At 40.8% G+C, this 24933-nt stretch overlaps 1 protein-coding gene and 1 long non-coding RNA gene across 9 annotated transcripts in view; one reads left to right on the top strand and one right to left on the bottom strand.

The window, feature by feature from the left end:
* The window catches only part of LOC118178631, a 137939-nt gene that overhangs the window by 39674 nt on the left and 73332 nt on the right, over positions 1 to 24933 (bottom strand). The window lies entirely within an intron of this gene.
* NGF (nerve growth factor) overlaps positions 15861 to 24933 on the top strand; it is a 33862-nt gene continuing 24789 nt past the window's right edge. For 2 of the 3 annotated variants that reach the window (XM_035347339.1, XM_035347338.1), the window contains exon 1: positions 15868 to 16190. The gene's annotated coding sequence lies outside the window, so the exon portion shown is untranslated. Of the gene's footprint in view, positions 16191 to 24933 lie in introns of all 3 variants that reach the window. The other variant, XR_004756236.1, reaches the window with a different exon arrangement.

Raw genomic sequence — 24933 nt, 5'->3', positions numbered from 1 at the left:
CTATTCTATTCTATTCTATTCTATTCTATTCTATTCTATTCTATTCTGTTCTGTTCTGTTCTGTTCTGTCCTGTCCTGTCCTGTCCTGTCCTGTCCTGTCCTGTCCTGGGTGTACCACAGATAATTTTCAGACTTGTGAGATAGTATATACTTACAAAATAAAATAAAATAAATAAAAAATAAAAGATGCAAGTAGAATCCTTTAAATAGATACTTGACAGAAGGCTAACTATATGTGTTTTTAAAAATTTTCAGTAAGTGACTAGGAGCTCACTGCAACACTTATAATGTGTATATGTGTATACTACAAGACAATGCAGATGAAGTTTATAATTAATTGATTCCAGGTATAAAATACTGTGCAAATCTCACAGTGGTAATATACCCACATCATCTGAAGTTTCCTATTCTTCAACAGTTCATAGAATACGGGTAGATTTTTTATGCTGAGCACTACATAACTGCATTATATAAAGCTGCTGCTAGCAATATCAAAACATATTAAAAGTTTAACTAAGACAATGTGTTTGAGAAGAATTTGCTTTCTTTGGAGCTGGAATGTCCCCATAAAAAGGCATGATCTGTACTAGACTGAGCTGTCCAATGATCTGCAAACACTGAACACTGTGTCCTGGAGTAAACTCTGCTTTCTTCTAACCCAAATTGGTTTGGATTCCTCCAGTGCATGCAAACAGCATTTTCAAATAACGCTAATGCTATGTGTCTTAAACCTGCATTTTGATTTGTACAGTTGACTTTCACAGATGTACTTTCAGTTTGTAGCACCGCAAGTCTACTGACAGTGCCCCAGGGCCTCTTAAGGAGGGGAGGGGAAGTGTGTGAAAGTGTCCCTGAAAAGCATAGCCGATCCTGTTTTCAAGACAAAATCCATTATTGTGATTTGTCCAAAAAGTGTTTTTTTGTTTGTTTGTTTTGTTTTGTTTTGTTTTTTTTCCAGATTCTCTCTTTTCCTGCTATTTCTTGGAAAGTGATATTATTCACGTAGATCTGTGCAGCACAAAAATATAGTTAGACCAATGCACACTTTTAATTTCTCCCTCTGCCAACACAGACTCATGTGGCAACTAGACTCTTTTTGAATATTTTGCTTCTCTTGAGTGCCTCTCTCCCTCTCTCACCTGCACTCTCACCTCTACTTCACCTCATCCCTTGCAGTGTCCCACATCTCTTCTACCGTTGTTTCCCTGTTTTGCCTTAAAGCTTTGTATTCCCTAATCTTTCTCACCTATCTTTCTTGTTAATACTTGCAGTCCCACATTAGAGAACAATGCAAGAAAGTGCAGGACACAGTTGTGAGTCGAGAGCTTCAACTGACTGCTTATGAAGACTGAGAGATTTTAATTTTGCAGAATCTGAGATTTACCTGGCAATACAGTGGATAAAATCACAGTGCAGACAACGTCTGTATTACTGTGCCTGAGTTTTACGATCCTGCTAGAAGTTGACTCCATGCCTGGTTTTCCTCATAGTAAAACTGAAAAGCTGCACCTTCATTCAGTTTCTTGCACAGAGAACTATGCCTTTCACTGCAGAACAACTAAACATACATAAGCACTCCCAGACTGCCTCAGTCCAAAGGTACTTCTGGCCCGGAGTTCAGTCTCCAACAGTGAACAGAAGACGATGTGTAGAAAACAAGTGCAAGAAACAGAGTAAGTGCAGAGCAATTAATTCTTTGATATACCCTCCCAGTTTACTGCCTTTTTTAGTAGTAAAGGCAAGTTGTAACATTGGCAAAGAGTCACAGCTTTTTACACTTTCACCATTTCTATTGTTTGTCACACAATACAGAGCTCAGGTCCTGGAAGACAAGTATAATATGAAATGCTTCTACATCGTTATTCTAAATGCAATTAGTTGCACTAATTTCAGCCTCTCCCCAAAGACTCTTAAAGATTTCTCAGTAATGACAAGAAGATACCAGACACAGAAATGGTGTAGAGCAAGCCCATCCTTTCAGTATGGTGTCAGGACATGATCCTTCCAACAGAACACATTCTTTAAGCTTTTTTGAAATGCCCAACTAACTAAGGCTTCCACCCTTAATAGTCAAATGCAACTCATTCCAAGTTTTATGTTTAGCCTATTATACTAATTTTATAGCAGGACTTCCTACTACATCCTTCGTACCTCCCATGGCTAGCATGGAATGGACTACAGATGAATGTAGAAACTAGGGTCAGTTATAGCTGGACACTGACATATTCCCTTTGTGTGTGTACACACATGCATAGTAAGAGAATACATATAAAGGCAGGGGATAGCCCTCGTGCTTTAAGACACTATTCATATTCTGATATCTAATAAGAGAAAGGCAGTTTAAAAAAATTATTAGTGATGACTACTTTAAAAACTATTTGGGAGGGACTTCTTCCAAAAGAGACTGAACTACCTACTCTTAGTAATATGTACCAGTGTTCAGTAGGGTGGATTGGTTTCCAATCTGAGACATAATTCACATGCCCGAAGGAAAATTGCAGTCAATGTCTGATCTTACTGCTGTGAAAGTAGAAATGCCAGGTGAATATCTGCAGAATTTGAAACAACAGAAAAACTGGGAATCCGCATGACAACCTGATAGCACTACTCTTTTAAATAAATAAAAGCCACTGCAGAAGAGAGACATTTTACACTTCATTGTAGTGAATCTGATCTCCAGGTTTGGAGAGTTTCACTCTATCAACTTATAAAAGTCTACGTGTCCTCTGAATCATAGAATCATTAAGGTTAGAAAAGACCTCCAAGATCATCTGGTCCAACCATCCCTCTACTGCCAATAATACCTGCTAAACCTTGTCCCTAAATACTATGTCCAACCTTTCTTTAAACACCCCCAAGGACAGTGACTCCACCACCTGCCTGGGCAATCCGTTCCAATGCCTGACTATTCTATATGAGAAGAAATGTCTCCTAATTTCCAAACAGAACCTCCCCTGGCACAACCTGAGGCCATTATCTCTTGTCCTATCACTGGTTTTCTGTGAGAAGAGGATGACCCCCAGCTCCCCACAACTTTCTTTCAGGTATAGGGGAACGATCACCTTCCTGGTCCTTCTGGCTACACTATTCCTAATACATGCCAGGATGCTGTTGGCCTTCTTGGCCACCTGGGCACACTGCCGCCTCATGTTCAGATGAGCATTGACCAACACTTCCAAATCCTTTTCCTCTGCACAGCTTTCCAGCCACTCTGCCTCAAACCTCTAGCATTGCACAGGGTTGTTGTTACCAAATTGCAGGACCCAGCATTTAGCCATGTTGAACCTCATCCCATTGGCCTCTGCCCATCGATCCAACCTGTCCTTATCCCTCTGCAGGGCCTTCCTACCCTCCAGCACTTCCCCTCAACTTGTTTTGTCTGCAAACTTACTGAGGGTGCACTCAATTCCCTCATCCAAATCATCACAAAAGATATTCAAAAGGATGGGCGCCAACACTGACCCCTGGGGAACACCACTGGTGACCAGTTGCGAGCTGGATTTCAATTCACCAACACTCTCTGGGCCCGACCATCCAGTCATTTTTTAACCCAGCAGAGTGTACCTGTCCAAGCCATGAGCTGCCAGCTTCTCCAGAAGAATACTGTGGGAGACCATGCCAAAGGCCTTGCTGAAGTCTCGGTAGACTACATCAACAGGCTTTCCCTCATCCACCAGGTGGGTCACCTGGTCATAGAAGCAGATGAGGTTGGTCAGGCAGGATTTTTCTTCCATGAACCCATTCTGACTGGGCCTAATCCCCTGGCTGTCTTGCACATGTTGTGTGATTGCACTCAAGATAATATGTTCTATAACTTTTCCTGGCATGGAAGTCAGGCTGACAGGCCTGTAGTTCCCCAGGTCCTCCTTACAATCTTTCTTATAGAGAGGTGTAACATTAACAAAGCTCCAGTGATCTGGGACCTCTCCATTGTACCATGACTGCTGACAGATGGTAGGAAGTGGCTCAGCAATCAAATCCTCTAGCTCCCTCAGCACCCTTGCGTGGATCCCATCTGGCCCCATGGACTTGTAACTGTCCAGGTGGAGCAGCAGGTCTCTGTTTCCACTTGAATCATGGAGGGTTTATTCTGGTCCCCATCCCAGACTTCCAAGTCAGGAGGCTGAGTACCCCAAGGATAACTGGTCTGAAAGTGCCAGTCTCAGCACTGAACCACATGACTGTGCTTGGTCACAGCAGCAAGCCTGCTGGAATTCAAGAAGCGTTTGGACAACACTCTCAGACACATGGATTGATTTTTGGGTGGTCCTGTGTGAAGCCAGGAGTTGTAATCAATTATCATTGTGGGTGCCTTCCAACTCAATATATTCTATGATTCTATGATTCTAATCTCTTCAAGCACATTTTCCTTTTTAATTAAAATAACATTTTGAAAATAAAATTGCCCTATGACAAGAACAAATGATAGAACAGCAGCTGTAGTGATTAGTCTGTAAGGACTTGCATAATGCAATGCTAATGAGCTGAAATACACTCTTGCAGAATATCAAAATGATTTCTTCACGTGGGGGAAGATGTTCCTTTTTTATGAGGATTTAGCACAACAGATGGTTTGCCTACTGTGGACATAAAAATGGTTTTATCAGATGTCACCACTGCTTACAAATGTCAGAGAACTTAGAAAACATGTATGCCTCAGAAATCACCTACATGAACTCTGGGGCATCTCCCTGTGTCCACATGCTGAGTCCTATGAGCAGTTCTAGTCTCAGGAAGGGCATGGTGCAGTTACAAAAGACAGGTATATAAAGAGATCAAGATGATGGAACAGCTACCTGATGAGGAAAGAGTAGAAAGACTGAGGCTCTTTGGTTTGAGGACAAAGAAGGCGGGGTAGGATACGATGAAGGTTTATAAAATATTAAGTTAGTGGATAAATTGAATATGGAAATGCTGTTCAAGAAACCTGACACTACTAGAACTTGTGGGCACTTGTAAATTACATGAGATCAGTTCTGAACATATACAAGAATACTTTAAAGATATGGCACAGAACTTGTGGGTATTGTTGCTGCAAAAGGTTGTGGGAGCAACTGATCACAGAATCACAGAATCACAGAATTTTCTAGGTTGGAAGAGACCTCAAGATCATCAAGTCCAACCTCTGACCTAACACTAACAGTCCCCACTAAACCATATCCCTAAGCTCTACATCTAAAATGCCCTCAAGTTAAAAAAAAACACACAGACAAGTTCATCAAGGTTCAAGCAGGTTAATCCAGATATAAAAGGAATTAGGGTAAGGGCATACTCTTCAACATCACCTCTTCAAAAAATGAGTAAATTTTATCTCCTGCTGGCACTTCTGGGAACAAAGTACTGTACTACTTACACAGACCAATGATGCATTTCTTACTAATCTAATTCTGCTGTAGTCCTTAAACACTCTTTTCTGTTCTTAAAGCTTTAGCGAAAAAAAAAAAAAAAAAAAAAAAACAGTTCCTTTACCATGGAATACAGACTAACAAATCTGATGCCTTCAGGTGTTGTTGATATATAAAGAGTGAACAACAGTACTGTTTTTAATTAACTGCAACACGAGTGTAAGAGCAGACAAGCATATTGCACAGCTACTCCTGAGTGTGCTTCCCCTTAGAAACATAGAGAAGCACTGCGCAGAGAGAATCCTGCAGATGGGATTCTTTTTCAAAGACTGAATTCAACTTAAGGAAATTAAATCTTGAATGACTGGAAGGCAATGTGTCGTTGTCCCTGAAATATGGCCTCTAGCAGGTTTACTGATTTAGAGTACAGCACAGGTAGCTCAAAAAATTTACATGGTTGAAATGTTTGAAGAAATTTGCTGATATTATACAATTTGTCCTGGTACCAGAGCTTAGACAAATCCTAGATGAACTTTCAGTCACGGAGTACAATTATTAACTTTACCAAATTGTTGTTTTTTTTTTACTTCAACTCCACAGCTTGATTAAGTTTTGCTAGTTGGTATTTCAGTTTCTTCTGTTGGGGCATAAATATTCTCTTTAAAAAAAAATCAGTGAAACCAGTGCCTCTGAGAAAGAAGTTTTAGACAGAGAGTTTGTAGGAAAACAGGTGGTCCAGGCAAGCTGTACCTCTTGAGTCCATATCCAGAAAACTGAGCTTTTAAAGATATTTAATGAAATGCCTAATTTTACACTGAAAAAAAAAAAAAAAAAAAAAAAAAAAAACAGCCACTGAAATGCAGAAGTTTGTGCCACCTCCTCCTCAAGATTTAAGCAACATGGCAATCTTCCCTGATAGCAGAGATTTTCTTTCATGGTCTGGTTTATGCCAAAGGGCACCCTGAATTTCCTTGGAGTACACTGGAAAATGATATCTCTTCAGAAGAATCCTTGGCACAGTGCTCACAGTTCTTGTGATGTTCCAAAACCCCTTGTTATGAAGCACCCTTCAAGCCTCCCTTACAGAACAATTACAACATGCTGCCTTGTGGGGATTGCCTGTAGATGAGATTCTGCTACACACTGTATTCAATGTACTTGTGCCTCTACTGAGACCTACTGCTGTATAGGAAGATTCAGTACTGCAAGTCTGAAAGAAGTGAAAACTCTGATATGATCATAAGTCATCTGCCCACTAACTATAATATTCTTTCCCTGTAGATATAAAATCTCTTAAGCCAGTTCCCATCTGCCAAAGGTCATGAGCAAAGTATGGCTGCAGTGCCAAATTATTCTCAGTATCTCAGAGCACATTATGTACACATCATGAAGCCAGACTTTGACAAAAAGAAAGTCTCTATTAGAGAATGGTAGAAGAGCAGTAGAGAGTGAGAAGAGAAAACATGAAGTCCATTTCACAGATCAAACAGGAGACAGAAGTCATTCTATGCCACAGACAATACTCTCTGTACCGAATTCTTCTGCAGCAAGCAGAGGAACAGAGCTTGAAGCAAAGGTTTGTCAGGGAATCCACGTGATAGCCTTGCTATCCAGGTACAGGTAATAATGAAGGCCTCTTGCCGAGGCGATCAGGTCCGGGGCAGACGCGTTCTGCAGCGGAACAAGGGATCGGGACAGGCAGGGCATTTTCCAGCATCGAGGCCACTCCAGGCAGCCGAGGGAGCAGCCAGGACCCGGCAGCCCTCTCGAGAGAGGCTGACGAGGCGTAGGCGAAGCCAGCAGTGCCCCCTTCCCGGCCGTTCAAAAGCAGTCCCTAGGGAGCGCGAGCGACCAGGAGCGCGGTGACCAGGATGAGCAAACAGGGCGTGGCGTGGCAGCTTGCGAGGCAGTTCGCGCAGGCAGGGAGGGCAGAGCGTTCCCCCCCCCGGGCCCCCCCCCCCCCCATATGAACGGCTGGCTGCTACTGGTTAGGCCGCGATGGTGTACGCTAGGCAGAGAGCTCTCTCTAGAAAGCCTGTAACCACGCAGACTGACTGCCCGCTCAGAAATGCAGCAGTTCAGGTCTCTGGATGCAGGGAGTGACAGAGCCTGCTGCTGCCATCTGAGGGAGGCAGAGATACTGTGTGTGTGAGGTGCGAGCAGGTGGACGACCTGGTCCGCCTGGTGGCAGAGCTCAAGGAGGAGGTGGAGAGGTTGAGGGCCATCAGGGAGAGTGAGAGGGAGATAGACTGGTGGAACAACTCCCTGCAAGGCCTGAAAGAAATGCACTGGGGTGAGACCCCCCCAAATGGGGGTGGATCCCCTCCGCTGTTGCTGTTGAGTAGAGGGAGGGGACCTAGGAGTTAAGGAGGAGTGGAGACAGGTCCCTGCACGACATTGCAGGCAACGCCCCCCCCCCCCCACCGGCCCCACCTTCTCAGGTGCCCTTATACAATAGATTTGAGGCCCTGGAGCTTGAGAGACCGGTGGGTGAGGATGTGGTAGAAAGTTTACCCAGGAGGATGCCTAGGGCAAGGAAGTCCACTCCACGCCTCAAGACTGGCGCCACCAAGAAAGAAAGAAGGGTAATCATTGTAGGTGACTCCCTTCTCAGGGGAACAGATGGCCCTATTTGTCAGCCTGGCCCAACCCGTAGGGAAGTCTGCTGCCTCCCTGGGGCCAGGGTCGGGGATGTTGCCAGAAAGCTTCCCAACCTGGTTTGCCCCTCTGATTACTATCCACTATTGATAGTCCAGGCTGGCAGTGATAAATTGAAGCGAGAAGCCTGAAGGCTATCAAATGAGACTTTAGGGGACTGGGACGGTTAGTGGATGGAGCAGGCGTACAGGTGGTGTTTTCATCCATCCCTACAGTGGCAGAGAGGGGTACAGAGAGGACACGGAAAGCCCACCTGATAAACACGTGGCTCCGGGGCTGGTGCCAACATAGAATTTTATTTTTTTTTGACCATGGGGCACTCTACTTGGCACCTGGCCTGATGGCCCCAGATAAGTCCCAACTGTCTCCAAGGGGAAAACGGATCCTAGCCCAGGAGCTGGTAGGGCTCATTGAGAGGGCTTTGAACTAGGTAGGAAAGGGGACGGGGCTGAAATAAAGGTAGTTGGAGGTGTGCCAGGGGGAACAATGGCAAGGCCGGGGTAGAAGATAATGGCGCAACTGAAGTGCCTCTACACTAATGCACGAAGCATGGGTAAAAAACAAGAGGAGCTGGAAGCCATCGTGCACCAGGCAGGCTATGACTTGGTTGCCATCACGGAAATGTGGTGGGACCACTCTCATGACTGGAGTGCTGCAATGTCTGGCTATAGGCTCTTCAGAAGGGACAGGCAGCACAGAAGGGGTGGTGGTGTGGCTCTCTATATTAGAGTGTTTTGATGTTGTGGAACTTGATGCTGGGAATGATAAGGTGGAGTCCCTATGGGTTAGGATCAGCGGGAAGGCCAACAAGGCAGGCATCCTGATGGCGGTCTGTTATAGACCCCCAAACCAGGATGAGGAGACAGATGAGGAGTTCTACAGGCAGCTGGCAGAAGTTGTGAAATTGTCAGCACTTGTTCTCGTGGGGGACTTCAACTTCCCAGACATATCCTGGAAGCACAACACAGCCCAGAGAAAGCAGTCTAGGAGGTTTCTGGAGAGCATGGAAGATAGCTTCCTGACGCAGCTGGTTAGTGAGCCTACCAGGGGAGGTGCCCCGCTAGACCTTCTGTTCACTAACAGAGGACTGGTGGGAGATGTGGTGGTCGGGAGCTGTCTTGGGCAAAGTGACCATGAAATGGTAGAGTTCTCTATACTTTCCAAAGTCAGGAAGGGGACCAGTAAGACCACTGTCTTGGACTTCCGGAGGGCTGACTTTGAATTGTTCAGGACACTGGTTGGCAGAGTCCCTTGGGAGGTGGTTCTGAAGGGCAGAGGAGTCCAGGAAGGCTGGGCTCTCTTCAAGAAAGAAATCTTAATGGCTCGGGAGCGGACTGTCCCCACGTGCCCAAAGACGAGCTGGCGCAGAAGACCAGCCTGGCTGAACAGAGAGTTGTGGCTTGAGCTTAGGAGAAAAAAGAGGGTTTATAATCTTTGGAAAAGAGGGTGGGCCACTCAGAAGGACTATAAGGATGTTGTGAGGCTGTGCAGGGACAAAATTAGAAAGGCCAAAGCTCATCTGGAGCTCAATCTGGCTACTGCCATTAAAGGTAACAAAAAATGTTTTTATAAATATATCAACACAAAAAGGAGGACTAAGGAGAATCTCCATCCTTTACTGGATAGGGGTGAGAAACACAAGATGAGGAAAAGGCTGAGGTGCTTAATGCCTTCTTTGCCTCAGCCTTTACCAGCAAGACCAGTTGTTCTCTGGATACCCAGTACCCTGAGCTGGTGGAAGGGGATGGGGAGCAGAATGTGGCCCTCACAATCCACGAGGAAATGGTTGGTGACCTGCTACAGCATTTGGATGTACGCAAGTTGATGGGGCTGGATGGGATCAACCCAAGGGTACTGAGAGAACTGGCAGAAGAGCTGGCCAAGCCACTTTCCATCATTTACCAGCAGTCCTGGCTATCAGGGGAGGTCCCAGCTGACTGGCAGCTAGCAAACGTTATGCCCAGCTACAAGAAGGGCCAGAGGGTAGACCCGGGGAACTATAGGCCTGTTAGTTTGACTTCAGTGCCAGGGAAGTTCATGGAGCAGATTATCTTGAGCATCACCATGCGGCACTTACAGGGCAACCATGCAATCAGGCCCAGTCAGCATGGGTTTATGAAAGGCATCTCCTGCTTGATGAACCTGATCTCCTTCTATGACAAAGTGACAAGCTTAGTGGATGAGGGAAAGGCTGTGGATGTGGTCTACCTTGATTTCAGTAAGGCTTTTGACACCGTTCCCCACAGCATTCTCCTCAAGAAACTGGCTGCTCATGGCTTGGACTGGCGTACGCTTCGTTGGGTTAAAAACTGGCTGGATAGCCAGGCCCAAAGAGTTGTGGTGAATGGAGTCAAATCCAGTTGGAGGCCAGTCACTAGTGGCGTCCCCTAGGGCTCAGTACTAGGGCCAGTTCTCTTTTTATCTTTATCGATGATCTGGATGAGGGGATCGAGTGCACCCTCAATAAGTTTGCAGATGACACCAAGTTAGGTGTGTATGTTGATTTGCTTGAGGGTAGGAAGGCTCTGCAGGATGACCTGGATAGGCTGGACTGACGATGACTGACGATGGGTTGACTGACGATGACTGATGATGGGCTGAGGCCAACTCTATGAAGTTCAACAAGGCCAAGAGCCGGGTCCTGCACCTGGGGCACAACAACCCCAAGCAGAGCTACAGACTGGGAGATGAGTGGTTAGAAAGCTGTCTGACAGAGAAGGGCCTGGAAGTTTTGGTATATAGTCAGCTGAATATGAGTCAGCAGTGTGCTCAGGCGGCCAAGAAGGCCAACGGCATCCTGGCTTGTATAAAAAGCAGCGTGGCCAGCAGGTCCAGGGAAGTGATTGTCCCCCTGTACTCGGCTCTGGTGAGGCCACACCTCGAGTACTGTGTTCAGTTTTGGGCCCCTCACTACAAGAAGGACATGGAGGTGCTCGAGCGAGTCCAGAGAAGGGCAACAAAGCTGGTGAAGGGTCTGGAGAACAAGTCTTACGAGGAGCGGCTGAGGGAGCTGGGACTGTTCATCCTGGAGAAAAGGAGGCTCAGAGGTGACCTTATCGCACTCTACAGGTACCTGAAAGGAGGCTGTAGCGAGGTGGGGGTTGGTCTGTTCTCCCATGTGCCTGCTGACAGGATGAGGGGGAATGGGATAAAGTTGCATCAGGGGAGGTTTACGTTGGATATTAGGAAGAATTTCTTTACTGAACGGTTTGTTAGTTACTGGAATAGGCTGCCCAGGGAAGTGGTTGAGTCACCTGGAGGTCTTTAAAAGACATTTAGATGTAGAGCTTAGGGATATGGTTTAGTGGAGCACTTGTTAGTGTTAGGTTAGAGGTTGGACTTGGTGATCTTGGAGGTCTCTTCCAACCTAGACGATTCTGTGATTCTGTGATTAGCAGTACACCAGAGCACATGTACTCTGTATAAAATTGCATCAAGGGAGTTTTTGTTCACGATGAGAGACCTCATATAAAGCTCACAAATAGTGAATTCTGTCTGACAAACTCTTTATGGTTTCCAAAGAGACTTCAGACTTCAACCGAACTCTGGTTCAGCCAAATGAAAAAAACTACATCCTGGGAAAAAAAAAAAAAAAAAAAAAATACAACTATGCAGCTACTAAGCAGAGTATGCTAAAACTTTTTATTTCTTAAAGAGGAGCATGGAATAACCATCTGAGTGCTAATTTTCAAAATTCATAGTTCATTTAACATTTTTAAGTAGCGTATATGCTCTTTTTTGACCCTCATTGCAAAGCAAAGAGTGTTCATTCCAACAGATTGCGTATTGCAGAAATGTTTGTAGTTACTACATCTTTCCAAACAACTATCAGGCAAAACCTCTACTGAGTCTGAAGAGTACTGTAAAGTTTTTCTCATAGCTCTGCTTTGTCATAGGGACCCACAAGGATCATCAAGTCCAACTCCTGGGTCCAAAGGACACCCCCTGTGTGTCTGAGATTGTTGTGCAAAGGCTTTTTGAGCTCCGGCAGGCTCGGTGCCGTGACCACTGCCTGGGGAGCCTGTTCCAGTGCCCAACCACTCTGTTAGCGGGAAACTTTTCCTGATATCCAGCCTGAACCTCTCCCTGACGGAGCTTCAAGAAGTTGTCTACACATCACTTCCATTAGAATTATATTCTATGTCTGTAACAGCACTTGAACAACCAAGACTTTTGCTTTTAGTGGGCTTTTCAGATGTTTTCCTTATGTAACCAACCAAAACAGAAAGAAAAGACTAGTGCAAATTACTTCCATCATTCACCATAAATGAATGTTTCTAATCACCACTTGGTTTGAACTGCAGTGTATCAGAAATGCATCATGTACAAATCAATTTTCCAATGTGCCCAAGCTACATTCTGGCTGTGTTATTGATTCAATTGAGAAGCCATATTGTAGAAACAGTTAAGAAAATATTTACAGGAGATTGAGTCTTACAGTAATCAGTAATGAACTTGTTTGTCTGACCTATTTATTCATGACCCACAAGCGACCTGCTTTTTTCTAGTAACTTCTGCCATACACATAAAGATACATAAACTAAGACAACAGACCATTCAATTCCTATATCAATTTTTTCATCTTTAACTAACACAAAAAGAGAATTTGCATCGTGATGACTCCCCGCAACCTCTTGATTAACATGTACCTGGCAACATGGGCAAGCTTCCTCCAGGTAACTATTAAGGCAAAAGTTTACTATCACTTCACATTCAATTTAGCCTTAGGACAAGAGCTATCAGACAAGTTTACATAAGATAACTATGTTCTATTTCCTGGACATTTTAAAAACTGGAAATGATAAATTTTCTTTTAGGTAAAACAGACACTATCTAACATGCTGAATGCCTCATTTGAGATGCTTAAGACTTTTGCTGCACTCACATCTGAGCACCTCCGAACAGCTAGGGGAAGGTCATTATTTTTGATGCGTATTTTTCATGTAAAGACTTAGTATTACAAGGAAGTATTGAATGTAGTTGTCTGCATGCACACACATACTCACACATATAAATATATGTGTCAGAGGAAAACAAGACCATTTATCTTCATGCCATCCTCCTATACTTTTATGGGATCTCTCAAAAGCCTGAGCTTGTAAGCCCCTTTCTTAGCATCCTAACACCTCTGTAAAGTGTCAAGATTTTAGGAACAGCAGCACTACTCGCCTGTGTTACTTCCACATCCATAAAGATTTCAGAAATAAATTAAGACTGTTTATAATTTTTTGGCAGCTTTTTTCTTTGAAGAGCGCTGCTCCTAAATGGAAAAACCCAGCCACTTCTTCTCAAATACCTTTGCTGGCATGCTTTCAGCAGCACAAAAGACACTGACTCCAGGAGAAATACACCTACAGTCCTCAGGCCCTCTTACAATCCTAAAAACACATAAGCCCAAGGCCCTTTGTTTTTCATACACTGTGAGTCCTTCACCCTCCAACTTCCTGGAAAGGTGCTGATGTAGGAGGAAGAGACTGTGGCAATCCACAGGTGCCATTGTGGGGCTTAGGGCAACACTAAACTCAGTCTAGTTATCAGAACAGACAGCCCTAGAGCCAGCAGAATACAAACCATTTTACCTGTAATCAACATTCTCAAAAGGGCTATTCTCCATTTAGGTCTGAGTGCTTATCTTCCCTGAAATGAAAGCTGTTAGTGCACTACATGACAGTACTTCTCAGGAACAGGTTGAATTCATTTATTCTTAGGGGAAACAGAAATACTGCGTAAGAAAGCTCATACAAGAGACCATGGGGGAGCTGGAACTATTGCAGTAGAGTTTCAGTTTCCTTACTCAGCCAAACATTATCAGTCCCACACCTTGTAGGTAGGGGCTTGCCAAAGCAAGAGAATCCTCAGCTCATGTAGGATAAAATTTAAGGAAGCATGCATGTAGTAAAACTTGTATCTCAAAATCTGTGGTTCAGACTACGGCTAAAAGACACGACTGCTGTACAATGCTTTCAGCTGCTCAGCTGTGACTATAGTGTTCCAGCTGGAATTAAGCATTCTTCTGTGCATTTCTAGTGTGCCTGTAGGACCATACCTACTCCAGAAGCTAGAAAAGTTGTTTGTTTGGGGTAAATGAGAAGATGAAAGCAGAGAATACAAGCCAGTGCTTTTTCCCAGAGATTGTTGCAGCTTCCTTGCTCGTTCATATCAGCCTCCTGATATAAACTCAAGAGGTACAAAAATAAGGTACAAGAGGAGGATTTCTTTAGACATAAATAAGTGCTATGGATTAAGTACAAACACAGTACATTATTGTATACTGTGCCCAGAAGAGTTTTTGTGATCATACTATAAGAAAAATGGGCAGCTCTTGACAAGAAATCAATTGTAGAGATGCTGAACACATGCATGCAGTATCTTTTAAGTAAAAAGAAAACAATAAAGCATATATTTTTATCAGGTTTGTTGCTGTTTGCTACAGTTACAGTGGGCAATAATGCTCTTTCAAATTTTCCAGCACAAAGTCCTAATCCAAAGATATTCTAACAAAGCAAGACAAATGCTCACTCAACACAAGAATAGCCTGGCATTTCTGCAGTGAAATATGAAGCTAAGGCCAAATACCGAGGTCAAGTTTTACAGGCAAAACTTTCAGAAACTCCGATGGCTGTCTGTGTGAATGAAGACATCACACTTCAGCCTGTGACTGGTATCATGTGTGGAAAGCATTTTTCTTCTAGATAAACAAAGCAATCTCAACTGCATAGTTCTGGCAAACTTCGCACTTGCATTAATCTCTTTGTGCTGCAATTTCCTTATGGATATTTCAGGCAATTTTAAATGGACAACACCTCTAAGAAGGAGTCTAGCGCTGAAGCCACTGTTATCTTTGGCACTGTGAGGAAGAAATCTAAGATTTGTCTACTAGCTTTAATAAAATGTGAAGATATTCTTGGTTCAGGTTCAAAAAACGACATATCCATTCAGCAAATAAGAAACATTATCTCAAAGCTATTTTGCTTTCTTGCTCTACACCTCTATATAGTACGTTCCACATTCTTTTTCTTGCCCAAAGAATTTTAAGGACGTCTCTCCAGATGTCTGCCCTCTTCTGGACAGAATGAGAAAATGTTTGATTATTTCCACATCGATAAAGTGCAGTGGGCTGGGTTTCTGTGGATGACAATCTAATCCTTTTTCCTCATGTTTCTGTGTAATCACAAAGGTTACACTTTGCTAGAATGAGAACTATGAAATCCAGGTGGCTGCTTCACAGTTCTTCAGTTCTCAATGTAGTTAGCCACCTGTCTATTGCTTTTTTTTTTTTTTTTTTTTTTTTTTGGTATCTTATGCACTTTTTCACTTTTGCATTTCTTCTCTATACTTATCAATGATAAATTAATTTTAATAAACACACAGTTGTATCGTTACAAGTGCTTAATCCTCCTTCACAAAAATAATGGAAAACATTTCCATATTACTTTGCTGCTTAAGGTAAACATGTTAAACAGAACATTATGGCTGGAAGGGGTTTTCTGTCATCTTTTTCCTCTACCCTAAGTCAGGATCAAATATTTCTTTGCTACACTTGATGGGTGTTTGGCTGACCTCTGTTAAAGGCTGCTGGTAACAAGGACTGCACAATATTTGCAGACAACCCAGTCCACTGCTACACCAGTTAACTATTAGTGTTCCTTTAGGAGCACTATAGACTGATAACAGGAGGAAAGGGCTCTAGAGATCAATTTCAAAGGAGACTATTCATCAGGGAGACCAAAGTTTCTTTAAATCGAGTGCAAGGATTAAGATGTAAAGTAGAAATGCTGATAACAAAAAATCCCTGAAAGAGTTTCAGGGACTGGAACCAGGAAGTTAGAGGCTTTTCTCTGCATTATGTATGCGTAGTCATACAACCAGTGCACACTTTGAAACTTTCACTGCACATCTGTGCATCACTGCATGGACTAGGCACCAAGCCAACTGCTGAATTCCTACGAGTCCATGCAGCTCCCACACGTTTACAGCACTAGGACCCAGAGGGAGCTTCATTTCTGTGAGTCAGTGCAGCTAGCTGAGCCCTGAGAGCAGTGAATGAGGCTGGAAAGGCAGAGGGAATGTGAATGGCTCTTCTGGCTTGGGAAAGTGTCCACGGACTGGGGTGCTACAGACTACAAAACAGCTTGGACAACTCTCCAGAATCCCTGTTCCCCCGGTGTCGAGTGATACAGCTCTAAGGTGAGTGACCCCACAACAGTCAGTTTTCTCAAAACAAGTAGGGTGGCTGTTGCACCCGTTGTGGAAGTTTGGTATCTTCAAAATCAGCCAATGCATTTTTGCTGTACTGTGATTTTCACTCTCTTGAAGAGGTACAGATCGATGTCTTTGACATACAGAGTCCTCGTTGCTTAAAAATAACATCTGCTCAGAAAAGCTTGGTCTAATAAAACTGAAAACTGCATTCACTAATGCAGGTTAAACTGCATGCACATCTGGAACATATTCATAAGGCATTTGTGCTTGAATTCAAAGCTTGAAACAGATCTTTAGTAAGAACAGCTTAACCTTAGAGACAGGTAAGTATTCTTCTCATTGTTTTTATCCAGGTAAATCAAAACTTAGTTTTATTTGCATAATACTGCAGTTACTTCTACATTAATATTCTTTACTGTCTCGGTTCTGAGTATTAAGGCTTATTGAACACTTCCCTTTTTTTTTTTTTTCCTTTTATGATAATTCTACTCTAGATAAGAAATCCTGTCTTTTCTAATATAAATAAATAGGAATTCTGGTAAATCAAAGCATGATTGGCTCAAGGCAGAATCCTTCTAGCTATAGGGAGATCTGTTGTTTTCCCTGTGTGTATCCTCTAGGAAGTCTAGTTGGAAAAGCTTACAAACTCCCTGCTGCCTTGGCAGACTGACACTGATAATGTTTATTGATTTATACTGGGTGATAAAGCTGTCTTATCTAATACATCAGTCAGAGACAAAAATGGGGATCCCAGTCACAGAGATGCAGAGTTTGTGTGCTGAGAACAAAAACTGTTTGTGCTTCAGTTGCTTTTTTCACTTTAAATTTTCCTTATATGCTCAAGAAGTTTTGGAGAAACAGTGAAAGTTATCATGCTTGTCAGGCTGGTTTTTCCAAGTTGTCACAACTTCGAAGTTGCATTGGAACTGTAATACAGATAATTTATGGGTGCTTTCATGTGTTAGTGTATTACAATAAAGCTTTTTCAGTACTTTTTTGCTGAGCCAAAATAAAAAGTGACAATTACCTGCAAAAAGATAAGCAGGAAGCTGATTTGCCTGTAAGTTCATATTCTTTGCACTTCTGAGATGCTTCAGATTTTATGGAAAGCAGGCTTTTGTGAAAGCCTGAAAATTATCCTGCCAGCTACCATTCTACGTTTGTCTGCAAATCAGAAGGTTATAATATTTTTTGTGCTTTCACAAAAAAAAGATGGTGTAATGAAAATAAACTAAGGTGTTCACATCGTATAATTATTTGTCCCTCAAATATATTAAAATATATATACATTAATATTGTATTAAATTTCAGCAAGGTCTGGAGAGGAATTCTTTCTGACAAATGTGTGCAGTATAGTAATAGTACTTTCACATCTGGATTGATCCCAGCCACTCACCCTAAAGGGATCTGTTAGTCTGACAAAAGGGTAGCGAAGAAAGTAATTGTGGCTTTCTTTTTCTCACTCTCTTAGCTAAGCAGTGTCTTTCTCAAATCAAAAGCTTAAATTATCTTATCAGATGTCTTCATTTAAGTTCAGTGGAAAATTACAATGAGCACAAAAGATCGTTCTAACCCTTACACTAAGTAAACAGTTATTACATGGAATAATTAGGCAGTTTATGTAATCACTGTAACATGCTAATTCGAAACATCAGATTATAAATATACATAAAATATGTATTAAGATTAGCACTTTTAAGTGAAAAATTCTTTAATGGGATACCCAGAACAAGGGCCAGATAGAACACATTTAAAAGCTAGATTATTTCCATCAACAGAATCAATCCCATAAATTCATTTACTATGCCATGACTTTGGACATAAAAATGATCTTTTAAGTGCAAATTTAATTGTTTTTCTGTTTCTCCAATATTCTTTTGGAACTGATAGAATATTGAATTCATAGTAATTAGCATTAATTGAATTAAATTGAAGGCATGAGGAAAAAATATTCATGATTTTAAGAAGATAACATTCTACCATTTTCTAGGTTCTAAAGAACAAACTTGGATGTTAAAAACAAAGAGTTAGTAAAATTAATACTTTAAGTCCGAAAGGTTTAATATTTTAGCACCAAAAGTCAAATGATGGTATTGGTGGGTTTTGAAATATTTATTTATCCTTTAAATCTTAGTCCAATAAAACCTAGTGAAACTCAGTATCTTTCAAATCAACTACAGCAATGGTGACCTCTGCTGGCAACTACCCTCTCAACAAAATAAGTTTAAAAGGCTTGTTCAGAAAGTGACTGTGAAATAAAATATTTTTTAGATCAGCTGATACATTTGGAGAAGTGTAAGATACCACCTCTTCTCACAGAACTTGCCTCATGGTAAAAGGGGTTAAAGGCCCATGTAACAGTGCTACTACTACTGCTTGCCTTTCTCAGTAGGAAGGATATTATCTCTGTCCTGAATTTGACTTCAGCACAGTCACAGAAGTCAATGTATTTAAGACAATTTCTACAACAGAAGGATCTCCCACCCTGGGATGGATGTCATATGGGATGTGTGTGTTTTGTTTTCCTGACACAATGCCCTTTGTGCAGCTCTGCTGAATTCATGAAGCATTTGCATGTATGTGTATTTATACCAAAAAATGTGTGGCCAAGAAAAGCAAGATCATTTTTGCTTTTGCCAAGAGATTGTAGTATCTATTAATGTAATTCATGTGCACCCCAGAAAATCTCAGACCCTTGATATAAACCTGTACTATGCCTTTGTCCTGAATATTGCTCGTAGCTCTGGTCATTATCCACATTTCAGAAAATATGGAATAAAGTATAAGAAGAAAAGGTGCAGAAGGCAACAAGGATGATGAAAGGCCTGGAACAATTTCCATATTTAGAGAAACTACATAGATTACCATTTCTAAGTGGAAAAGAGATGGCTGAGAAGGTATGTAGTGAAGATATTTAGAATAATAACTGTCCTGAAGAAGTTTAAATGGAAGTGACTGTTGTCAGTTCAAAAATTGAGGAGCAGGAAATGAAAATAGCATGTGGCACATTCAAGGCAAACAAAAGAAGGTGGTTCCTCTCTCCATTCATGATAAAATTAAGGAATTATTTTCCATGGGATATTGTAGTTTGCATGGGTTCAGCAAGTGATCAGACAAACTAAAAGCAAATGTACTACCTGTTCTTCAGAAAATCTGTGATTCAAAAATGACTGCAGAGTGGACAAGTATACTGAGAAGATTATGGTCGCTCTATCCTTACATCACTCCCTAAACATTATTAGCCTTCTCCTCAGTGTTTCAGCCTGTTGAATACTTGACTTATCCTAGCAAGAAGAACAGTAACTACATAATATTTGCTATGGGTTGCTGGTTCACTGATGAAAGTATGGAGATTTTGGTAAAATTAAAAAAAAGTATAGCATTATTTTTACTTAAGTGTTCAACAGTCAGGTGTAAGCTTGTGTTCATGTAAGTTTCCACCAGAGACAGAGATTAATGCTGAGATGTATGACTATTCAGGCAAATCACTCTAAGCAGATTATGACTGAGATACTGGTGAAAGGCCTAAGAAAGTATGTCTGATTGATCTTGTGAAATTCAGTGAAGTATACTCCAAATGGGAAAATATAATTTTATCTCAGTTCCTTGTGGCCTGTTTATTTGTAGAGCTGACATTTTATTTGAGACTTCTAACTGAACTCACATCTTTACTAACTGCTTTCACTAAAAATATTATACATACAGTTAAGTAAACAGCGCGGAAATATCACATCATTAATTACACTGTCACTATACCTTTCACTGCATCACCCCACAAAAGGCAACAGTCCAGAGAATGATGATGCAAACACTGAAACCTGAATGAGAACCACTCGTGTATTCTAAGGTTGAAAGACAGATGTAAGATGTCAACTTGACATTGTTAACGTGTCCCCAAGTATAGCTGACTTGCTGTTGATGAATTAAATGTATTTTTCAGTCTAGAGCATGCATAAAGAAACACGGAATTATACAGAACTTTCTGTGCATAAAATGAGATTTTGTGCCCACAAATCTTGATTATCTGAGATTAATAAAGACCCGCAAATAAGTTACATTGTACTGGAGCATTAAAACTTGTCACTCATAAACTCATATTGAGAACTTGAGAGAAGGGATTAAATCAAATTTAAAGGATACACAAAGGATATGTAAGACACTGGCTGTATTGGCAGAGATTTGTGAAGTCACCAAGGATGTAAAGAGTTCATTAGTCAGCACATCTCTGAGTGCATTAGCTCCAGATGAAGCACACCCAAATATATCATACCACATAGTTGCTTTCATGTTTTCATATGAATGAGAGGCATGGTACTTGACAACTTACAGGAACAATGTCTGTGTGTTTGTAATCATGTGAAAGATATCAAGAGAAAGCATGCAAAGTGCTGCCATGTATTTTGAGCTTGCATACAGCTATTGAGAAGAAAATTACTATATGTATGTAGACATATGTAGACATCATATATGATGTAGACATACGTAGACATCAGGCCCTACCTACATACATACATACATGAATGAGACTTCTTTGGCATGGTATCTAAACCCAAAATTTAAATGACTGAACAACGTATTTTGAAATAACATGTAGGATGATTTTACTGCTAAGCTTCTGTAATATTGTTTGAATTTTATATGCCACCACTAAATGAATGAAACACCTTTGATTCATCCTTGGAGGCAGTGTTTTTCCCAGTAAAGAGACATTTAAAGAGACATTCTTTTTTTTTTTCCTAGGCTCTTGTATTTAAGGTAAAGCTTTGAGATATTATGGCATAGTAGTTCACAGTATCAGAAGATACAATCATACTCTATCAGATTCACATTATCTATTGCTGGGAACGGTTGTATCACATAAATATGTCTTCCAAATCATCATATCACATGATGATTTTTTGACACTTCCAAATATCCATATCACATAAATATGGCTTCCAAATTTAATTGTGCTATCCCCTAGAAGAAACTCTTTCGTTGTCACTTCACATAGCAAAAGTCCTGGCCTGAGCTTTAGAACCCAAACACTAACATGGTCACCCCTCAGTCTGACAGTCCCTCCAAATATTTGTTGAACGCAGCTCTGGTCACTTTCAGAAATTGTACCTGCAGTAACCAGACCACTTGATGTACTTCAATTATTTTGTTCAGGCATAGACCATTAAATTGTTTACAAAAAAAAAAAAAAAAAAAATCCCTAATTTATGTTCTTGGCTCCAAAATCAAATTCCCTGGTCCCATAGGGTTCATAAGAGTGTGCTAATAAAAGAGCAGATTCTGCTTCCATTGAGTTGTTACATATCAAAACTGCCATTGTCAGTGCAAAAAGATTCAAGCACTAAGAAAAAAAAAAAAAAAAAAAAAGATAATCAGATAAACAAAAGGTAAGACAGTTTCTTTGACTTTGTTTTGGACCTTGGCTTATATATTACTGACAAAAACATTATGAATGTGTATGTTATTCAAATACAAAGCTCCTTCCAAGAATAAAATTAATGAAATAAATAACTGATAGAATTGAACTGATTCTGAGTTAAGGAGTATGTGACAAAAATTGATTTAGCTCAGTTAGCTGTTAACTGTTCAGAAAACTAATGGAAGATTAGACTTTTTCTGACAGTCCTGACCTACAATAAGTAAGTTAGTCAAGCACAAAAGCAGATTATTTCCTTGACAACTTTCTGTTTGCTAATTGTGGATTTGCTTGTCTAAAAATTACTATTTTTTTCCTAACCTCAAACATTTCATATTTTCCCTCTGTATTGTGTATATAAAGGTGACAGATTTTTTTGTTATCTAGTTCACCAATTGGCTTTGACTGTCTATTATTTATACAACCATGTGCAATCTACACTATTAAAAAAAAAAGGTATCTTCAGAATTTTTTTGTGATGGAAATTTGCCAGGTACCTCATTGCTATATTACTTTGATCATGGTATATTTAACTCTATTTAGCTCTGTCTGACTGACTATGTGTTTTTCTATTTTGAACCATATCTTTTTATTTTTGGAAGCCATTATATGCCTGTTGATTTAGGTATTAAAAATAAAATAAAATAAAATAACAATAAATAATAAAATAAAATAAAAAACTGTGGTTGTTCATAAAGAGATTTGCCCAGTGGTGAATGATAGACACAGCCTGCATTTTCTGAAATGCATCATTTCCTGTCCATTATTTCATGATCTTTTCAGACATTGTGTAGCAGCCCCAGACCTGCAAGGTGTCTAGGCGCATGCCTTACCACAGCCATATGACTAGCTCAGTTGAAATATTCATTAATATATTTCAAGAAAAACTCACAGTTCTGATGAACATAACTCGCAATTCATCCCTACTGTAGCACTGTACTTCCACTGATCATGAAAAAGATTACATTGTGGCCTTTAGTGAGAGTTAGCAGGGCACATCAGCTGCAGTGGGTCAATAGGCAAGAGTTAACTGTCAGTTAACTGCAGCTGTCCATATCCTTAATTCTCTGTTGCTTTCATATTTCAGATTGAAAACCAATACTTATACACAGCAGCCACACAACATCATTGTCCCTCAATACTAACTGGAAAGAGAGCCTAGAACAGTCTCTGAAAATTTAGAGTTTTCATCTTACTGAGATCCATGAAGCATACTTTCTAAATGCAACAGATGGACCACTACTTTGCATAGTCTACAGACAGCTGCTGCTCAGAGCTTTGTGACTTCACAGGACAATTTGTTTCAGGGTAGGATGACCTAAGAAAGAAAGGGCAACTTTTTCAAAACTAGCCTCTAATTTACAGTTGCACTGTATTTGTGTGTCATATTTAGGACTCACTTAGCAGGTTCTGAATCAGTATGTAGCCTGAGAGTACAACCGCTTTGGAAATTTGATCCCAGGAATGGGAAATCAGACACTTAAAAACTAAGATACCCACAAATAATGTTTTCTATAGGGCACTTGCTAAAAGGAGCTATAGTATCCTATTCCATAGCGTAGTCTAGTATTGTATAGTATAGTATGCTATTCCATTCCCTATTAGCTTCTGCTTGCATTTCTGAAAGTCCATAGGAAACTAATTGTCCATGTGGTGTTGGTGTTAAAATTTCTGTCCATTTGGTCCTAAGGTTTTTAGGAAGTTAAGAAAATAAAATAATCTTTCTAATCATTCATATTTAGTATAGTTTCATAGTCCATTCAAATTACCATTTTATGGCAGTTTACAGATCTCAAGGAACCAAGTACACTGAGAGCGTGAATTGCTCAGAACGTAAGACCAACATACATGAATGTAATCATAGGGGGGGTTAAGTATTCTGAATTACATTGACTTGTTAAGTCCTTTTAATTAAATATGCAGGTGGATATAGGAACTGTGGCTGATACTTTATACAGCTACATTTCATTATATTTGAGTGATTTCTGGATTCTCTAGAAAGTATAAGGACTCCCAAGTAACCATCAACTTCCTTCTGTTTTGTAATGATATATCAAGCTTCCAAATTCCAGCTTATTTCGCTTTCATTTTTTACCAGGAACCTTCTTGAAAAATGTTGCACACATACCCCATGTGAATAAAGGGAGTAGGGAGTACTCTCTACTTTCTACCTTGCCCAGTGATAGTGATACCACTTTGTATTGCAAAAGTTACAGCTTTCTGTCTGAATTAAGAAAATCTCTTAAGAGTCTTTTGTGGTTAATGGATATATGCTCTTTATGTACCAGTAAAACAGCAGGAAATTCCATACCCCAAAAAATTATAATGTAGAGAATATCTTCAGTTTTCTATGACTTTCTGTCTTTTTGTGTTTGCATGTATTAGCAATTTATGAACATAAGTAGAATTATGGACACCACCTACAGCATCATATTTGACAATTTTTTTTTTAATCATAGAATCATAGAATATTCCGAGTTGGAAGGGACCCATAACGATAATCAAGTACAACTCCTTGCACCGCACAGGTCTACCCAAAAGTTTAGACCATGTGACTTAGTGCACAGTCCAAACGTTTCTTAAATTCATACAGGCTTGGTGCAGTGACTACTTCACTGGGGAGCCTGTTCCAGTGGGCAACCACCCTCTCAGTGAAAAATCTCCTCCTGATATCTAGCCTAAACTTCCCCTGCCTCAGCTTCACCCTGTTCCCGCGGGTCCAATCACCGGTGTTAATGGAGAATAGGTCACACGCCTCTCCACTCCCCCTCGCTAGGAAGTTGTAGACCATGATGAGGTCCCCCCTCAGCCTCCTCTTCTCTAGGCTGAACAGGCCCAGTGACCACAGCCGCTTTTCACACGTCATCCCCTCCAGGCCCTTCACCATTTTTGTTGCCCTCCTCTGGACACTCTCCAACAGTTGAATGTCCTTTTTGTACTGTGGTGCCCAGAACTGCACACAGTACTCATTTTTTCAGGTACAGACCTTTTATAATTGATCATCAACAGAAAATGTCACATTTGTATGTTGTTGGTTTTTGTTTGTTTGTTTGTTTGTTTTTCTGATCTCCTAAAAATTGTTAAATATCAGAAAAAAAAAATGTATACTTTTTTTTGCTATCATCTCTATGCATCTAGAAAAAGGCTGAGTTTTGTGTTGGACTTTCAACACAGAAAATATTTCAAAGTGGCACAAATTTTTGTGGGAAAAGAAAGAAAAAGATAGAAAGATAGAAAGATAGAAAGAAAGAAAGAAAGAAAGAAAGAAAAAGAAAGAAAGAAAGAAAGAAAGAAAGAAAGAAAGAAAGAAAGAAA

This window comes from Oxyura jamaicensis, chromosome 26 (genome assembly GCF_011077185.1).
Source record: "Oxyura jamaicensis isolate SHBP4307 breed ruddy duck chromosome 26, BPBGC_Ojam_1.0, whole genome shotgun sequence".
NCBI classification, from domain to species: Eukaryota; Metazoa; Chordata; class Aves; order Anseriformes; family Anatidae; genus Oxyura; species Oxyura jamaicensis.
This window is presented reverse-complemented; position numbering and strand designations above follow the sequence as displayed.